This window comes from Dryobates pubescens, chromosome 1, assembly GCF_014839835.1.
Source record: "Dryobates pubescens isolate bDryPub1 chromosome 1, bDryPub1.pri, whole genome shotgun sequence".
Lineage (NCBI taxonomy): Eukaryota > Metazoa > Chordata > Aves > Piciformes > Picidae > Dryobates > Dryobates pubescens.
In genome coordinates this window covers 47,024,359-47,044,579 of record NC_071612.1, presented here as the reverse complement: position 1 = coordinate 47,044,579, position 20,221 = coordinate 47,024,359, and the positions used below count along the sequence as shown (strand labels likewise).

The 20,221-nt window shown below is 38.9% G+C and overlaps 2 long non-coding RNA genes across 2 annotated transcripts in view; both read left to right on the top strand.

The window, feature by feature from the left end:
- The window catches only part of LOC128897834 (uncharacterized), a 28,009-nt gene extending 8,071 nt beyond the window's left edge, over window positions 1-19,938 (top strand). Inside the window, exon 3 of the long non-coding RNA XR_008462606.1 lies at window positions 19,546-19,938. This is a non-coding gene — a long non-coding RNA (uncharacterized LOC128897834). The remainder of the gene's footprint in view (window positions 1-19,545) is intronic.
- Window positions 9,800-13,483, top strand: LOC128897830 (uncharacterized). The gene is made up of 3 exons (XR_008462603.1): window positions 9,800-9,867; window positions 10,662-10,801; window positions 12,750-13,483. It is a non-coding gene; the product is annotated as an uncharacterized LOC128897830 (long non-coding RNA).
- Window positions 19,939-20,221: the final 283 nt, after the last annotated feature.

Genomic DNA, 20,221 nt, shown 5'->3' with positions numbered 1-20,221 from the left:
ATAAACAGCAACATCTGTTCCAGTCACTAGAGGATTATTGCTGGAGTTATCTGCATCAGATGGGGGGAGAAGCTCTGGTAAAGGAGCTCAGCTTTCCAGAGCAGAGATTAGTGGAATCACTAGGAATAAATATGTAGAATTGTATGACCTATGGGAAATATCTCACCTGCCAAATGATGAGGCTAACTGGTATTAAAGCCTAAAGTCCTCTGGCATCTATTCTGCATTATTCATATAAGTAGGAATCCCATCATATTAAAAAAAGTTAATATGGTATCAGTTTGTGTCTTATTAAAAAGAAAATCTGTGGTGTAGTTGAGAACCTAAGCCTGTAGGTTTTTTTTCTTTTAGTTCATTATTCTTAGCTCCAGGATATGTTGTTCTCTGTATGTGTATGAATAGTATACATGTGTATATATCTTTCTGTACATGCACATAATTCTTTGTCTGCATGTGTGTGTGAATGGGACTGGATAACACACATATGACCATACATGCTGTAGTCAAGGCACCTCTCTGTCTTGTTTTGATAAGCTAAACAATAAATATATTGGATAACTGTGATGCACAGAAAGTAAGACAAAATGGTCTAATAATGTCTTGGGATTCAAACTCCATAAATGTCCCCATAATCCTGGGAGAGCAGTCATAAAGTAAATATTCTTATACAGGTATTCCTAACTTGGTATTCCTATCTGATAAGTTAATGAATGCTCTCTTACAATACACAAAATACTTGATCAGCCAGACACATGTAACTTGCCAATTCCATGCAAATAATCTGGGAAAGTAGTATACAACTGTAGAAAATATGTGGCAGAATGAACCAGAATGTTTCACTGCCTTTATTGGAATCTAGAAACTCAAATGGAAGTTGCTTATCAGGGTTGCAACCATAGCCAGAAATACATGCTAATAAATAAATATTAAAATTGGAAGGAAAACAAAGTTGAAGTTGATAGACTTCTTCTGAAGATGCTGCTGAAGTGCTGCAGTTGTATAGTACATGGTTCTCTCAAGTGACAAGATCAGATTCTGTGAAACTATTCTTTATCGAGTCCTTCACAAAAAAGAATTTATGTAGTTAATCTGTTCCAAAGGAAACTTTCTGACAGAAATTGCACTCTTCTGGGAAGGTACTTAGTTCCCTGTCTTCTGGTTCTTGCGAAGACACGTCTTTGGGTCTAATCATAGCAATCAGAGACTCGGAAACAAAATCCTTCAGGTTGAAAGAGGTCTCCAGAGGCCATGTAGGTCAAGCCCCTGACCAGAACAGGACCAAATAAATCAGGTTGCTCAGGACTTTTTGCAGTACACCTTCAACCGCTCTGGGCCCTTGTTCCAGTATTGAACTGCCTTCATGGTAACAAAATTGTTCCCAATACCTCATTGAAATTTTCTATCCTCTGACTTGCATCCATTGCCTTTTGCCCTACCGCTCTGCACCTTCAACAGAAAACAAGGACAGGCTGCTAACTGAAATTCAACTGTTGTCCTCCAGGTCTTTTTACAGAGAGCTGCATTCTATCAGTAGCTGTCAGGGCCTTTTAATGCTTATTCCCTTAATTTTAGTCAGTAGAGTCTATGGTATCATTATTCCCTTAATATAAGCACTAGAGGGCTGTTGATGAAATGATCTGGTTGCAGATTTAAAGCTGTGAGTAAGCAAGAGGTAGTGTGAGAGGCTGCAATTGAAACCTAGGAAGAAGTGCCAGAATGCCTTGTGAGGTCACTGATCATTGCCACACAGTTGTTGTGAGGCAACGGTTAAAATAGGTTTAAGAGGGAGTAAATAAAATAGAGGACAAGGCCCACTGACTGTAACTGATACTGAAAAAAGTACTGCCACCACTTTGTTTGGCTCAGAAAGTTTCTGAACTGCTTACTGCTGAAGGGAGAAGTTAATTAAGCTATTTTCATCCTGGTTCTGTAAGTATTTGCTATTAGCTATTGCAGAAGATGCAATATCAGGTTGGAGAGACACATCTGTGTAAGCCATTTTAGAGCATTTCACTTCCACCTCTTTTCGCATTAAAACCAGGAAAGTATCAACAGGCTAAGTGGTAATGAGGCAGCAAGTTGAAAGAAAGAAGATGGTGACCTTGGTTTGATACCCAGGAGGAAGCCAAGAAGGTTGGAGGTTCCCTCTTTCATCTTGAGAAACATCCATTTATGGCAAGCAGCAGGTGCAGAAAGAGCAGAATATGGACCGTTTTGAGTAATTGTTACAGCTTTGGGAACCAGTTCTCTACTTTAAGCACTGAGTGTCAGCCAAGTAATTCAGATAGGTATGTGTGGGCAAAAAGGATTTGTGGTAATTTGAAGGAATATGAGTATGCAGCAAAGGCTTCTTCAGCTTTGTATGAGGGTGTTTTTAATTTTTCAAATTATACCTCATTCTGATAGGTAATTTTTAGGCTCGATGCAGTAAAAGTTATTCATATGAAAATATAGTGCAGACTAGGTTTGATTACTAATTGGTTGGCATTTATCTCTAGACTTTCCTCAGTTCTGGCCTGCAAAGAACATCAGTAATATGTGGACATCACGGATACGAAAATCAGGAATTGTCAGATGAAGATATTTATTGGGTAGTAGTGAAATTTGATAATTGCAGCTATTTGAAGTCAAATTATATGTGGCCTCCATATATTCATAATGCTGTGTTTAAGGATGAGCTGTGTAATTTAGCAGCTCTGAGAAGTAACTTACTTAAAATTTGCTGTGACTAACAGTTTGGGGTTTATTGTACAAATTTCATGCTGTTTTAAAACTACACCAGCATTAGCAGAGTTAATCCTGATTTTCATTTACATAAATGCAAAGAAAGCTCATTTTCAGTGATTTTTTTACATACTGTTTCAAGTGTGCTTGAAACTGCTAAATCCTGTTAATTCCACATAAAAATAAAGCTTAATGCAGAGAGATCTAACTGTTCTTGTTTCACATGTAACCCTTTATGACAAATAACAGAACAATGATACATTGTTCTTTGACATTTTAGACTTGTGGTACTGATTGAACATTTGAAAGCTTTTTGAGCTGTATTTTTATCAATTTAAAGTCTGTGAAAGCATTTAACTGAAAATTAGATTTTATTGATGTAATCCTGCCCACTAGCTTCCATAGGTGATGGAAGTACTAACTGCCTGTATCAAAGGGAAGAAAAAGCAATGGATTTTTAAGACATAAATTAAATCCTTTGTTTCTTATTCTTTGATCAGTTTTGCTTATGCAGGCACGTACTCTGACCTCCTTTGCCATCTAATATTCAACCTCTTTCCTCACCCGCCGCTTAGTATTGAGCTTTTATTAGGGATAGATTTTTTTTTTCTTCCTCCAGGGACTAGTCATGCCTCGTTCATTTTTCTCTCTAGTGTTTAGAAACTCTGTTGCAATGTTAAATCATTAGGAAATACCCACTTGGTGGAGCATCAAGTACCTTTTTTAGTTTGTTACTAGGCTGCCACTTAATGGCCATATGTATAAACTACAGTTTTCATAACTAGCTTTCTGCATTGCTTCCACTGAAGTAAATTGTATTGGAGGAGTTTCTGGGAATGTGTGACAGAACATCATGCTCTACCAGGAGGATATGATTACCTTGAAAAGGACAAAGGAAAAGGCTACTATTTTACTTGTAGTCACCTACTAGCCTGGTATATGAAATATATCACAGACATTCTGATCATTAATACTGTGCATACTGTAGTACCCTAACATGTAATTTACCATTATGCAGCTTGCCCTGACTACCTATAATAATGTTATTTTGAAATGGATTTTCAGGGAGGATATTGAGTCTTTTATGCCAGAAAACAAAAGGATATGCTGTCTAGAAAATCAAGTAAATGGTTAGTCATGGAATAGAATCAGACTCTTGCAAAAGTAGAGCCTTGTGTATAGCCATACACAGTGGTTCACAAATGGGTTACATTTTATTAAGTTTTTTTTTTCTTTTTGCTTTTGCAAGGTTAGAATATGCTGCATAGTAAGTTATTATATGAATCACTATTTTAACATCTGCTTCTGAATATGGGGATGATTGAAATTTAGCAGATGTGCCTTCTGGAGCACTATGAACAGAATTTGTCTGCCTGTAAGCATTTCTGCTCAAGTTCTACAGCATCAAGACCTTGCACAGCCAAAGCTCATGTTGAAGAGGGTGGGAATGGCACTGTATATGTGTATTATTCCTCATCCTTGGGTAATTTTTCATGCTTGCATTCAGAAAATTAAATAAGAGCAAGCTCGAGATCCATTTCTGCCTTCACTTTTAGCACACACAAGGTAAGAGGAAAACTCCAGGTTTAACAGAGATTTAATTTCTTGTAGGTGTTAACTTCTAACCCCTAGGTGATGTTCTGACAGTGGCCATCAGTTACTAGATAAAATATTGTAAGGGCTTCAGAATGATACTGTTTTCTGTGTAAACAATATCTACTATTTAAAACCAATGTGAAAAAATAAAGTCCAAAACAAAGGAAATTAATTAATTCGGTGACTAGAAGAGGTCTAATTGGCCAGAGAAGCTCAATAACTGAAAAGAAGTCCAAATTTTTGAACATGTGGTTTCCTTTGAATATTTTCCCATCATGCACTCCTGGGTTTGCTGGAAGATGGAGAGGAAGGAGGATTGTTAAAAATTAAACAGCTTGCTCTTACTAAATTAAAAATCTATTGTACAGTCATGATTGATTAAACTAAATCAGGTGCTGACTTCTGATCATGTTATCAACATTGTTCCAGAGAATCTCTACAGCTTTTTAGTATTTTTTTGTTAATGTAGATTAATATTATAACAAGGGACAAAACTTCTTACAGGAGTATTTTCCAGGATGTTCAGCCATAAGGCATCTTTGTCTTCTAAACAGAATCTGCAGTTAGAAGTGTAAATTAGCTCTGCCAAGAAGGCAACAGTGCCTATGCTCTAATAAACCAAAGTGTCATATATATTAGGAGGCTCTGAATGTAGTTATATCCCATTTAGGAATATTACAAGTAACATTTACTATGAATAGAAGGTTGAGAAAGAATTGGAGATCATAAACCAGTATAAAGCAGGAGCTCAGAAAGAAGTTGGATCAGAAACAGCTTGGGTATGTGAACTAAGCACTGGTTAAGAGGATACCTCCTTTTCTGGGGTATTTCTACAGCAGGCAGTGCAAGCAAGAGTAACATGGGAGGTGTGGCTTGAAACCATACACTGAACTTACAAGTGACAATATGGAAGTAAAATAAGATGAGGGGGAATGGATTTGAGCTGGAAGAGGCTAGATTTAGACTGGACATTAGGAAAAGGTTCTTTACAATGAGGGTGGTGAGACACTATAACAGGTTGCCCAGGGAGGTTGTGGATGCCTGGTCCCTGGAGGTGTTCAAGGCCTGATTGGATGGGTCCTTGAGCAACCTGGTCGTGAGGTGTCTCTGCCCATGGCAGAGGGGTTGGAACTAGATCTTTAAGGTCCCTTCCAACCCAAACCATTCTATGATTCTATGATAATGAAAGTATTTTTAAAGAATAGGGATGCTGATGAAATATTTTTAAGTTGGAATGCAAAAGAAAGTAAGCCTGCCTGACACATGATGTAAGCAGCATAAGGTCCTCCTCTGTAGCTTATTTATTGTAGCAGAAACACCAAGGTCCCTGGAGTACCGATCAGTGCTGTGTGCAAACCTAGCAAATGCTGCAGTGCAGCAGTCTTTGACACCTAACACATGCAGCTGAAATACCCAGATTTATCAACAAGGGTAAAGAGTGAAAGCTAGAGTAGCAAACAGAAAACATAATTTTCTGTTGGGTGGCACTATGTGAGGAATATACACAAATAGACTATGTATGCAGAGACATGCAGCCAGCAAAAGCTAGGTTAGCTGCAGTTTTCAAAAATTAATTTAACTGTTGATTTCAGATAGTGAACTGAACTGTAAACCAAACCAGATCCTGTAGCAGTCAACATGGTTTTTGAGCTGCTGTAACAAATGAAATGATTCCTTCACATGGAGATGCTAAAACTGTCCATCTTGTACAAAGTCTTGTATTTTTTCTTTCCCCAGGAATTTTTACACAGCTTCATTTACATAATACCATTCACGATTACATTTCTCCTACATTCTTCCTAAATGGTTGGAAATGCCAGTGCACTGTATTCCAGATATGGCTGCAGCAGGGCTGCAGGGCTATTTATGTTGCTGAATTTCAAATATGATCCATGTCTGTTCTCAAAATGCCACTGTTTAGTTGTTTTTTACCATTGCATCTCTAAGAGGTCTATATTTATTTGCATACTTTTCACCTGTCTGGTCTGGCTCTGCTTTTGAGACAGTAGGTGTCCCAAACTGATATGTTTTTTTAAAACAAAATAAGATGTCCTCAATGTTTTAGAAATGGAGTGATCCTAATCCCTAGAAAAGAACCTTTCTTCCTTGTGCATCTAAGTTACTCATAAGAGGAAAAGGCATAGAAAACTAAATCAACCTTAGTGTCAAGATGTGGGAGTATAAATAACTGCTTTTGCTTATCTTCCTTTCCTATTGCTCTGTTTACTAGGAATTAGTTAGATTCTGTGTATTTATTTTATCATAATGCCCAAGTGATTTAGTTATATCCAGAATCCTGCTATGCCAAACCAAAAAGTGCCGAGAGAACTCAAATGTAGTTTTCGCTGTTCCTTCCCAGTAAAGAACTTGGGTAGCATCATTGAACTATCAAGGATAGAGCCTAATAGATGCAGAGTTAATGACCTGCTTCTGCCACCCTTTGTGAAATGCCATTTCACTTTTCTTTATTTTCTTTATAGAATAGAATAGAATAGAATAGAATAGAATAGAATAGAATAGAATAGACCAGGTTGGAAGAGACCTTCAAGATCAACGTGCCAAACACATCATCCAACAACTAAACCATGGCACCAAGCACCCCATCAAGTCTCCTCCTGAACACCTCCAGTGATGGTGACTCCACCACCTCCCTGGGCAGCCCATTCCAATGGGCAATCACTCCCTCTATGAAGAACCTCTTCCTAACATCCAGCCTAAACCTGCCTGGCACATCTTGAGACTGTGTCCTCTTGTTCTGGTGCTGGTTGCCTGGGAGAGGTGACCAACCCCCACCTGGCTGCAACCTCCCTTCATGTAGGTGTAGACAGCAATAAGGTCTCCCCTGAGCCTCCTCTTCTCCAGGCTAAGCAACCCCAGTTCCCTCAGCCTCTCCTCACAGGGCTGTGCTCCAGACCCCTCATTAGCCTTGTTGCCCTTCTCTGGACAGGTTCCAGCAAGTCAACTTCTTTCCTAACCTGAGGGGCCCAGAACTGGACACAGGACTCAAGGTGCTGAGTACAGGGGCAGAATGACCCTGCTTCTGCTGGCTACACTGTTGCTGATACAGGTCAGGATGCCATTGGCCATCTTGGCTGTCTGGGCACACTGCAGGCTCATGTTCAGCCTACTGTCAACCAGTACCCCCAGGTCTCTTTCTGCCTGGCTGCTCTGACTCCAGCCTGTAACACCGCTGCTCTGACGCCAGCCTGTAACACCGCATGGGGTTGTTGTGGCCAATGTGTAGAACACAGCACTTGGATGTGTTAATTCTCTACATGGATTTTATCTCCTATTTTCTCTATATATATTGTTTGTTTGTTTGTTTGTTTGTTTTTGGTGGTGTTGCTTTGTTTTATGTTGTTTTTTCCCCATATTTGCTCTTAGCTGTAGGAATGATGCATCTAAAGGGCCCTTTCTGAGTTGGAAGCTCTTTCTGTCAGTATAATCACACTAATAAATTTCTTAGCCTAGGTAGTTGAGGTCATTCATCACTTTATTTCACTAGACATAGTTCCTCACAGCATTTTTTCCTTACTAATATTCTGTTTTAGTAGGGAGAAGCAGATTAGGAGGAACAGGACACCCACTACCCCTCTTGCAAAACAGTGGAGGTCATGGTCAGATCCAGTTAAGAACAAGAACTTAAGAGATACCGAAGTTACTATCCTCTTCAGCTGCCCAGTTCTCTAACCTCTCTCACCCCAGATCAAGTTTTGTGTTGAAATAATCTCCTGTCTAAATTTTCCTGCTTTGTTTAATTACCTACTATTTCTCTTTATATCTGTTAACCTACTGTTTCTTTTCCTGTTGGCTTGACTGAAAAAGTCTTATCCTGAATATGCATGGAATCTAGTACAATCTTCTAGTAGTGGTGAATCTCCAATACTGGTTTTTTTATAGATGGTATTTTGTGGACACTATACACACAGTACTAAATTTATTACAGTGTAAAGAGAAAAATTGCTCAATACAAAGCAGCACTTGAGGAACACATTTTGGTGTAGCTCTCAATCACACACAAACATGAAGTTATACTGTCTGTCATAAAAGAATTGAATGTGATGTATTCTGTGAGCAGTATATTATATCTAAGGCTCAGAAAGCTAGCCACTTTACCAGCTCCAGGAAGCTGGCTTGATTTCTTTTTGGTCTTAAATTTAACAAATTGCTGTGAAATTATATGGGTGTTCTTTTATTTTCCTTCAAAATATAGCTTTTTGAAACTTCACTATTTAATGTTTTCTGTTCATATCCATATCTCAGAACTTCCTACAGCTCGCAGAAGTTGGTAGCACTGTTGTTTGTTACAAGAGAGGGAAAGCACTGAAATGGAATGGCATTATTGCCCCCAAATATGATCTCATCAAATCAATCTGCAATGGCATTATTGCCCCCAAATATGATCTCATCAAATCAATCTGCAAGTCTGGAAAATCCATCCTTCTTGCACTGGATTGCTTCAACAGTGTGTGTGTGTTATGGGTAATGTGAGGATTTACGTGCCTGGTCCAAACCCAGATAAATTTGGCAGAAAGATTCCATTGTTCTGCTTGTAATTCTGTGGAGTATGTGTCTTCATCTACTGGCACAGATTAAAATAGGTGTACAGAAATAACTGCCAAGCTCCTGTGTCTACTTCACCACATGAGTAAAACACTCACATTTCTGCTGCATTTTCAGATCAGGAAACCCAGTCCTGATGTGGAAGCAACCTGCCAAATTAAGTAAAAAATACAGCAGGACTACAGGAGAATTTTTACACTGCATGTCTGGAAGCAGGACTGAATTCACAGCCTTTGGGGATTATAAGCAAGAAGCTTTAAACTGTCTTTGTATGCCTTTGATTCTGGGCTGCCTGGCAGTCTGAACTGGCTACTGAAAAGTCCCATTTGCCATATTTTGTGAAGGGCTTTTGAAGAAACAGCTTTTATAGTCTCTATACCTTTATACCACCACTACTGAGTCCACCAATTGCAGAACCCTCGATTAGCAGGTATAAAGCAGGTAGAGTGAAGACATGTAAAATGCACAAGATCTACTTCACTTTTATTGAGATGTTCTAAGTAACTTTTTTAAAGCTTACTTGCCAGAAAGTGCTGCGCTGGTACAGCTCTGTCATCACTGTTCCAGTTCATCACTGACCTTGATCGCCAAAATGACAGGAAAAATACAGAAGAAATAACACCAGAGTCTGTGGTGAAACCTACGCAAAACTTCCTTGCGAGCAGAGTCTAGATCAGTGTGAACAACATAAGCTTATCTTAAATGTGCTAGGATATTTATTATACAAAGAATAAATATATAGACACAACTTTTTATTGCAGCCAACAAAACAGTAATGTAACTGGGAGAAAAGTGAGGAATTATCAACTGTGTGGTTGACAGTACAAATGGAAAAACTGTGATATCAAATATAAGGCCATGATTGTTGTAAAATAACAAACATCTCAGTGTGTCATTTCATTCTTTTTATTTTCTGGATGAAGGTATTAATGACTGTGAGGTGTTTGAGGCATTTAGAAGCCAGAACTAAACAGAATGTGTATTGTAAGTTGGTCCCAATTCTCCCTTTCTTTATTGCTACCCCTTGTTTCCTGGCTCTCTTGCTTTCACTTCCCTGCTCCTTAAAACTGCTTGTCCCAGTTAGTGATCATGTCACAGTCCTCCAACAAATAAGCATCTTACAAGATAGTTGTTCTAGATAGTTTCTGATTCTACCATTTCTCCTGATTCCAGATTTTTGATCCTACCATTTCTCATGATTCCTCACTAGCCTTTAACAAAAGTGATACTTCTAGCAGCCTCAGAATTTCCGCTTAAAATACGATTTCAAGTGTATATTAGCTAGGGTAACTGAAGACAGAGGTAGTATGAGAACTGGGATGCCTTTAAGTTAATATCTTTAGTATAAAAAGATTCATGTGACAAGGGTCAGGAAACAAGACATTAGACAAATCAAGGATCAGGTCCAATGGGCATAATTTTAAAATGTTGTTACTTGGTTCAGTAGAATCTGTTCAGTTTTCTTTCTCAGGAGGGCCATGAAGTTCTGCTTTCCTTCTTGGCCCACTGTTCATATTCTGATATCACTTTGCACAGAAAAAGATTGCCTCTTGGGGCATTCAGTTACACACGCTGTTCAAGTGATCCTGACAGAGATGAATGGCAATAAAACCTGTCCATCCTTTGAATATGATTTAGACTGCACTGCAGAAATTACGTGTCAATATTGGGTGGAATTGTATGCAGGATATGCACAAGAAATATAGGTTATCTGCAGACGTGATTTGTCATTCTCCTCTTGACACCACTCACTCTACATGCCCATACTTTATTTATAGGCAAAAAGCATGCTGACATTTCAATACTCCTTCAGCTCAACAGTGCAGAGTACAGTCACAGCAAGAAAAGCAACATGTAACCATGAATAGCCTGAGATTAATGTAACTGGATTTTCCAAGAATTTAGTTTAAATTGAAAGGTAAGCTACAGTGCTAATTTTGTGGGAGTTTTGAAAAGAGGAAGTCGAATTTTAGGATTAAAACACTGCTTATATGTGAATAGCATTCAGATGGTAATGAAGAGACTAGAAAATGGCATACAAAATTCCCCTTGCATTTTAGTAGTAATTAAAGGAAACAAATGCCATACTGTCATGCAACATGAGGTTTTACTTTTTCTAGTTCTGGGCTTTAATTGTATTATTAGATCCAAAAATCAATATTAGCTTATTTCTGTAACTTTGTTACTGACAGAAACACAAGGATCGTGTATGCACAAACATACACAAATGTGTGACACAAATAAAAGTTGTGCTATTGTAATTAGAAGGATGAAAGAAATGTATGAATTGAATTAGTCTGCAGTTAATTTCATTACCATGCTATGATCCTGTGATCATGAGCACATTAGAAAGTTTTTGACAATGATAGATAGTTTTTGACAATGATGAAACTTCATCTCTCACGACCACTTTGAATATAATTCCTGTCATATGATTAGGATATCATTAACATTTATAGTGGTCCCCTGAAAGTTCTGACCTGGTAATGTTGCAGAATAAAAAAGATATTTCTACTAGTAGAAGACTAAGAATGTCAAAGTATTTCAGATTAATTAAGATGGATATTACATCTTTTAAACACAAGATATTTTGGTATTTTAATTTAGCAAAAACCATTGCACTTAGGCAAAAACTCAATTCTTGGGGAGAACAGGAAGTGCAATTTAAGTCTTTTCACTCACTAAATCTGTTTTTAAACTCTCCAGAGAAATCACGAAAAAATACCTGAAAAAGAAGGGAGACATTCAATCATGTAACTTTTCCAGTTGTTAACACACCCAGTGTAACATTAGCACATGTGAACCTGTCTAGCATTAGTCAGTTACTTTTTTTTTTTTCCAACAAGACATTTTTCATCAGGAAACAAAAATAAAAGTGCTGCTAGACTCAGAAATCTCTGGTTCAGCCAACACTATGTCAATATTATTTGGCTTCAGTTGCTAACAACTTGCAAGCTGGAGAATTAATAACCAGACTTAAGCTGCTACCATTCACTAATGAGGCTGGAACGTGACCTGCACACCTACCCAGCCATGAATAAAAAAGAAAAAGCTCTAGGCTGGTTTACTGCAACTGTCAAACTAATGCATTTTCTTTAGTGCTAATCCAAAGAAAGATGAGCCCTAGTGCTGCAGCAGTATATCAACATTCAGGCAGAGTAAGCACAAGAGTAAAACAAGAGACAATTTACCTCAGAAATTCTCAATATACATTTTCCTTTCTCTAATGTCTTGCCCTGGGACTGGACAATAAATCCATACTAAGCTCCTTGGAAGGCTGTATTTCCTATTATTGTGTGAGACAGGACCAAGGTTTTATCTGCATATTTTACATCCTCCTTTTGCAAATTTCTGCATTCCTTTCTCAGTCTTAAATCATTGCTTTGCCAGTAACAATAATGTAGGCCAGAGCTATCAACAGTAGAAAATTCCATATGTTGGTGCACAGATGAAACACAGAGAAAAGAGTAACTCAAACCTACCTCCTTTATATGCATGCCTCCCCGATCTGGGCAAAAGGGGCAGTGTGCTTAAAATTTCATAGATGAATTCTAGATCAAAACCTGTGTTTTAATTATATGTTAATTGTATTTCCATTTCAATCAGAACATCTCACTTGTTTTCTCTCAGCTTGAAGGAAGTCTGAAATTGTTGTCCAGATACAAATTCAGGGCATGAGCACATCCATGGATTTTCAGAATGTAAAAGCTGTGTTACAACCCTGAAGGCTTTGGGGATAAAGTTGTCTCTGAGAGAGCTGCTTCAGGACTGATAGCTTGTTCCTGGCTCCAGCACAGTGCTGAACACACAGCTTTTGTGAAAGCATCCCAGAAACTCATTCTGACACTGTCTTCCTTATTTTCCAGACCATTGAACTCTTACTGATGGCGAATTGAACACTGTAGAGATCTTTAAACAACTTCTGGCATTTAGACAGCATCAGGAGCAGGGGAGTTCAGAGTAGATAGAAAAGATTTCTTTCTGTGAAGCAGTTCCTGAACTGATAAAAGTTAACCTCAGATAAGCATTTAGAAGATTTTATACATAAAGACAATTTAATTAGTCAATGGGATCAACCAGAAAGAATGGAGAAAGCACAGGTGAGAGTATCTGAAATCGGTTTTGCCTTACTAGTTCTTGGGTGCTCCTTCCTGTCATTGGAAACAACAAATGCCTATGTAATTGGAACAAGACCTTCACAGAGAGAGGAGGAATAGCCTGTACCTCCTCTTGTGGTGTGAAATGCCAGGAAATTCTTCTCAGGCTCTTCTTTGCCTCTCATGCTTTCCACACTATTAAGGCTTTCTGCTCAGCGGCCCCTTGAAGAATGTGGCATTTCCTTTGAGCTAATGAAAATGTGAAAGCAGCTGTAAGATTTGGACTGAGTGGGCTGTTTCTTTGAGATGAAGGAGTGCAAATTCTTTCTGGCTAAAGGAACAAACATTGTGAAGAATAAACAGTATCAGTAGCTGAAGTCTGGGAAAGGCTGAGGTTTGGGGAAGGCTAGAGGACTTAACATATATACGCATTGGGGAAAATCCAAAGTTGCTTTAGTTTTCAGCTGAGACCTGTTGTGTACAGATCTCTCTCAGAAACTGGCTAGTGCAAAGCTCTGAGGCAAGGTGTGAGTTTTCTGTCCATCCAATTCAGGACTTTGCCAACAGTATCTGGCCAAAGCACTGCTAACTTGCTTGACTGGGAGCTCCAGACATTTGGTGTTCACTTACGTTACTAAACCAGAGGAAATTTAGTTACTGTTGTGCCATCACATTATAAACTTTAACTTTGTGATTATTTAATCACATGAATCTTCTTCTTTAGAATAACACAATCCTATGATTATACTTGATAAATATGGAAAAAAAATTCCAAACACAGTGAATGTGTGTATGAATATGCAAGTAATAAGAAGGCAAGCAAATAGGGTAAGGCCTCTGTTGTTGGTCTACAGTGCTGATATCAAAGAGGGTCATTGACACCAAATTGCTTTGTAGAAGCAATGTATGAATAATATGAAAATGTTTCTAGGATTTAAGAAAAAGAATAGTTCTATAGCTCAGTTTTTCATCAATCTAAATAGTATAGGTGTCTCCTTGATTACTGAGTGAACTCAAAAACTACAGCTATTTAAATAAGTATCTATAATGAGGGTGCAGGGCCCCTAAAAGCCTAGCAAAATAGATTCTTGCAAGCATGGAGTGTAAAACACATAAACCTTGTAGTTGACGTCAAGCCTTAAGCCCTTTAATACCAGTATGGAAGCCCTGACAATGAAGATCATTGTATCATAGTATCAGTCAGGGTTGTAAGGGACCACAGGGATCATCTAGTTCCAACCCCCCTGCCACGGACAGGGACACCCCACACTAGATCAGGCTGTCCAGAGCCTCATCCAGCCTGGGCTTAAACACCTCCAGGGATGGGGCCTCAACTACCTCCCTGGACAACCCATTCCAGGGCCTCACCACTCTCATGGTGAAGAACTTCCTCCTCATGTCCAGCCTGAATCTCCCCACCTCCAGCTTCATTCCATTCCCCTTAGTCCTATCACTGCCTGATATCCTGAGAAGTCCCTCCCCAGCCTTCTTGTAGGCCCCCTTCAGACACTGGAAGGCCACAATTAGGTCACCTCAGAGCCGTCTCTTCTCCAGACTGAACAGCCCCAACTCCTTCAGTCTCCTCCTTCAGTCATAGGAGAGGTGCTCCAGCCCTCTGATCATCCTCATGGCCCTTCTCTGGACACGTTCCAGCACATCCATATCCCTCTTGTAACAGGCGCTCCAGAACTGGATGCAGAACTCCAGGTGGGGTCTCACCAGAGCTGAGTAGAGGGGGAGAATCACCTCCTTTGACCTGCTGGCCACACTTCTCTTGATGCAGCCCAGGATCTGATTAGTTTTCCGGACTGCAAGTGCACATTGAGAGCTCATGTTGAGCTTCTCATCCACTAGCACCCCCAAGTCTCTCTCCTCAGGGCTGCTTTCCAGCCAGTCACTGCCCAGCCTGTATTTGTGCCTGGGATTGCCTCGACCCAGATGCAGGACCCTGCACTTGGTCATGTTGAACCTCATGAGGTTGGCTTGTGCCCACCTCTCCAGCCTGTCAAGATGCTTGTCATCATCTATTCCACTATTGGAGTCTGGTGATTTGAGTGAGGGTTGTGGTATGAAATTGAAAAAGACAGGACTGATACTATCATGTAGGATTTAAATTTTATTTTTCCCTTAACTGCTGCTGATGTATGCAGGTCCTTCCTTCTTATCAGATAAACTGGAAAATAAATGTTTGCGAAACGCTGCTGTATCTTGCATGATGTTTGACTGGCTGGCCTAAAGTAACCAGGTGTCATCCAAAATGTGTCAAGGGTCCTAGCCAAGCACTCAAGAAAAGCTATCAAATTATTTTTCTATTCTTCAGCTTTAAAAAAAAAATATTCTGAGAAGCTGAGTGTTGTGGATTGTATAACTGAAAGATGTCTGCAGCAGATAAAAATTTCAAGTTGAAAACTCATTTTCTTTGTAATACTATACTCTGATTTTTAAAAAAACTTCCACATTAGAGAAGTGGATTTTATTAGCAAACACACATTAATGTAACCTGGCTGTTATAACCTCATTAACATTAAACTTTTCTCCACTGAGATAATGAATCAATAATTACCATAAAAATATTTTATTTTAGGATTATCCTGTTGCTGAATATTAAGGTACTTTTGTGAACACTTCTGGTGAGTATGAACTGTGTCAGTGCTCAGCACAAGAAAATTGTGACAGAATGCCTGGCTGCTCACAGGTGGTACCATGAAAAGAAACAAACAACAAACTACTAAAATAAAACCCAAAACAGCAAAACCCTAGGAGACTTCAAATTTTTGCATTGAACTGTGAAGATTATCCACCTGCATGCCATGTATATTTCCAGAACTCCGTTTGCTGTCTTCTGTAAGATTTTCCCTTGGCAGCTCTTTGCACTGCAGCTGAAAAGCTGGGCCCTCATCCTGGGGACATTGTTGTATATTCTTAAGTATTAGGCTCACATGTGTCCAGTGTTGCTAGCTTATTTAGCACAATATCAATACTGTCCACTGATAACAGCGGTAAACATGAATACTTAAGGACTGCAAATCGATTTGGCCTTGACAGTCTCTCTTTCCAAGAAGCATTTAGCTCTGAACCAGCTCTTTTCCCTTACATATTCCCTCACATTTTTTCTACTTATTTTCCTTACTCTCTTTAATCATGAAGGGCAATAGAAACACATATATTTTGAGTGAGAATACTTATAAAGGAGAAAAATACTGTGGTAAGAGATGTTTGTTAACAGAAAGGGGGGGTGGAGAGGGAGGAAGTGTACTTTTAGTCAAAAAAACATTGAAAACCAGCAAAAGTAACCAAAGTTATTTGTTTCCCCCACTTGGCAGACAATTTTTGATCTTTTAAAATTATTGGATTTGCTGCTTTCATGCAGAGATCCTTCTCATTTTTGAGAGCAGTCTCAAAATCCCTTGTTTTGCATGAAGGTTATTTCTCAGTGTTTCAGTGAAAAAGGTCCTTATTCAAGGAAATCAATACTCTTCTATTTTAGTCATCTTCAGTCATCATAAAACCATCTACCTTTAGACGGTCATCATGCTGCTATGCTGTGAGCCACAAGCAGTTGTAACAATGCAAGCAGAAGGCACACTTAGCTGGAGACATTTCAGGAAGCCTGCAGGCTCCTGATATGTCATTCTCCAACTACACTAAAACCCATTGGACCAGCTGAACACAAATGGAGATCAAATTATCAGATCTTGGCCCTCAGCAATGTCAGCTTCCTATGCTGGCTCTATTGCCAATGTCATTCGTCTATTGAACGAGACCCTTGTTATTTTCACTCAGAACAAAAATAATGTTGTCATGTCCAAAGGCTACATTTTCCCTTTTGAAAACACTGTTTTTCATCCTTTGCATTTTTTTAAAATCTTTTGTCTGCATTCTTTTGTGATCTGAGGCTCCTGTATCTCAGCCAAACACTGATACATTCATTGCAGGCATCAGCTGCTTTGCAGAACCTGAATAGACATTGAGGCTACACGGGCGACTTCAATTAAACAGTTCTATGGAGCTGATATTTTTTGTCGAAAAACAGTGTCTTTTTGCAGGGCTAAACAAAGTGGCAATTCCATGGATGCAAATCAGAATAAAATACTTAAAAAATAATAACTGCCAAGGCAACCAGTGTAAGCATTCATCTGAGAGTACAAAGACCCATTTACTGAGTTATTTCCATCTTTTACCGTTGTGAAATTTTAAGTATATACTTTACAGCAAAGGTGCATATGACAAAGTAAAATTTCAGTGAGAAATTTTCAGATCTTAACAACCAAATTATAGCCTTTTTGAGACAGTAAGGTTTGTTTTCTTGGAGAAACCTAGCTATGAAAGTAGACAGAAGTCTTTTTATTCCTACGCACACATACACAGCAGAGATTCCCAGTGAAGTACAAGAATGCAATTATTTTTCCTTCACCCTGCTTGTAAGACACAAATACATTGTACTTCATGAAGGGCTTTAGAGCAGCATATGCCACATGCTGATGTGTTCCTTTCAACTACCTGAGACGACAGGAAATACTCTGCTTTTTTGTTCAGTTTATATAACATCTTTGAAACTTGCTTCTGCATGTAATATTTCTTCCCTTTTTATTTCTTTTTTATCATTTTAATCAGTTTAGATGCTGAAAAGTGAAATAGGAGCTTCATTCCTTGCCTTTCTGGAGAGAATTTCCCACAACGCTTTAGTTCTTGCTGCACTTCAAATTGTTGAGTCCAACTCATCTCCTCCCCCTTTTGTTTCCTTCTTCCCCTTGGCCCAGCAACCCAGCAAAAATATTCTTTGTGTGTGTTTCAATCTAAGCCAAATTATCACACATTATCACAAATTACTCTGTCTGGTCTAGACTATTATTAGACCAGCCAGAAACTCTGGCATTTTTTATTATTTCAACAGCTGGTTTTGTTGCTTGTCTAGAGATCCAAAAACACATCTCTCTCCTCCCCCTAGGAACTGCTTACCCAGATAAAGGACTGTGTCAGGATCTGATCCAAGACTGAGGTCAATATGCCATTGCTACTCAGGAGCACTCTGTCAGAGCCCCATCTATTTCAGGCAGACGTGTTAAAGCCTACCTCCTTCCTATGTACCTCCATTATTTACACAGCTTTATCAGGTATCAAGCCAGTGATGTGATACTGCATTTGACAGAGCAGCCCTGAAGCTGTTGATCACTTGAAAATGCCAAAATAAACTAGAAGTGAGGCACAGCTCACAGTCAGAGTATGGATGAGTGCATCTGGCAAGTGCTCACTAGAAAAGAATTACTTCTAAGAAATGGAGCTCTATACATCTGCTCTCTGTCTCTACTCCCTTGGAATCCCTGCATATTAGAATTTGCAACTGAAAGAAGACTATGTGAGCATGCTGCCGTACTTATTCCTGTGTGTTACCCTCCATACACTTGTTCTAGAGAACATCTTAAAGCTTGAGTATTTGTAGCATTTTACACAGGCAGAATGAGTGTACATACAGACAGCATACTTCAGACACCTCTGGCTACTGGTAAGCAACCTTCTTTTGGAGGCAGCATGCATGGGTTTTTTGGAATAAATGTTTCAGAAATATGATTCAAGTATTTCATGCAATGCTGCCTTGCATTTTAATTTTTAATGTTGGGAATTTTTGTTTCCAGTAATATTGATTAGAAACTGTTTTCAGTAGTATATTTGTTATTAGAACCTGAATCTTGTATCCCCATATTAATTGTGTCATAGTTTGATCTCTTTCTTTCTGGTAAAATTTGTCCTCTATCAGTTCCAGGTATTTCTTCGAGAAGGACAGCAACAGCTAACATACTACTGGAAACAGTTTCCAATAGAGGAGCTCTAAAGCTCAGTCTCTGTCCCAGATGTCTTTCCTGATGTCAGAGCTTGGTATACAGCCAAGCGATTGCTTCAGGAGCTTCATCACTTTGTACAATTTAGGTATTGCACTTTCATTTTTAAGAAGGACTTCCCCTGTGAATGCTAAGGAATGGTTGTCAGCATTAAATATTTATGAACCTTCCATACTGTTTTATTTGAGATCCTTTGGAATGTGGTCTTAGTTATAGCTGCCTCTACTCTGATCATCATGTTTTTCTTAGGCCCAAGATCTCTCCAAATGTATTTTTCAGTTTTATATACTTGGGAGCTTCTGTGTTAATTTTACCAACAGCAACAAAGAAAGGTTTAATTCAACATTATGGGCTGTTTGAATCTGTGTTACGTTCTATGGTCTATTTCTGGGTTTTTCCTTCCTTGGTAAATTTACGTAATAGCAACCTTCCTTTCCTTCACCCCTCAGCAGTAGCGAAATACGTAATATAAAAAGAAGACATTCAGGACATGGAAAATAGATGGTTGTTGGCACTCTTTGTGGTTAGTGGAGTTTAGGTGCTAAATGCAGGTGCTGTGATTTGGCTCCACAGTGAAGAATCAGAATACAAACAATGTGTACTGTTTTCTTTATGCAGGAGGTTCTCCTCTGTCTCTTCACATACACATATGAGCAATTTCCTTGTCTTTCTTTTGCTGTTCTTCCTCATACCTTCTACACTGGAACTTTATGTGTTTTTCCTTGCAGGTGAGACTTTGTGGCACAACCCTATAGCATACCTGTGATCGCAGCGCACCATTGAGGAACTCATTAGCCATCTGATCATCCTGTACAAGGCACACTGGTCTTCATTGAAATTTGTGAGGCAAGATCCTTTGACTACTGTGCAATCCACCCATGCAGAAGATGTCCAAAGCATAAGGCTTTTGAGAACACATCCCTGTAATGGGTTGTTTGATTTATAGTTACATAGTCCTGATGAGCATCCAGTTTTATGCCTGGCCTCCTGTCCTCTTAAGAGGTGTAGCTATTACAGTGCTTGAACACTAAATGTTCCAGTGAAAAAAAACTTCTGTTATGGATTAATCATTGTAAAGTCAAGCACCAGAACACTAGGAAATGCATAGAGAATCATTTGTATACCTGCAGTTTTTCTCAGTTTTGTGATCACATAGTTTTCAACTGTGACAGTCTGCTTTATTCAGTGTACAGGGTAGGTGGTGATAATGAGTCTGCACAGATATTACTCAATGTTAGGATTACTCAATGCTTTGTTGTATCTTCCTGGCCTAATTTGTAATCTTATACTGTATTTATTTACCGTGCCTTATTCACCTGTTCCGAAGCTGAAATTAACTTCCTAATATGCCTTGGGGGTTTTTTGTGTGTTTGTGGTTTGTTTTTTGGTGGGACCTAATCTGGA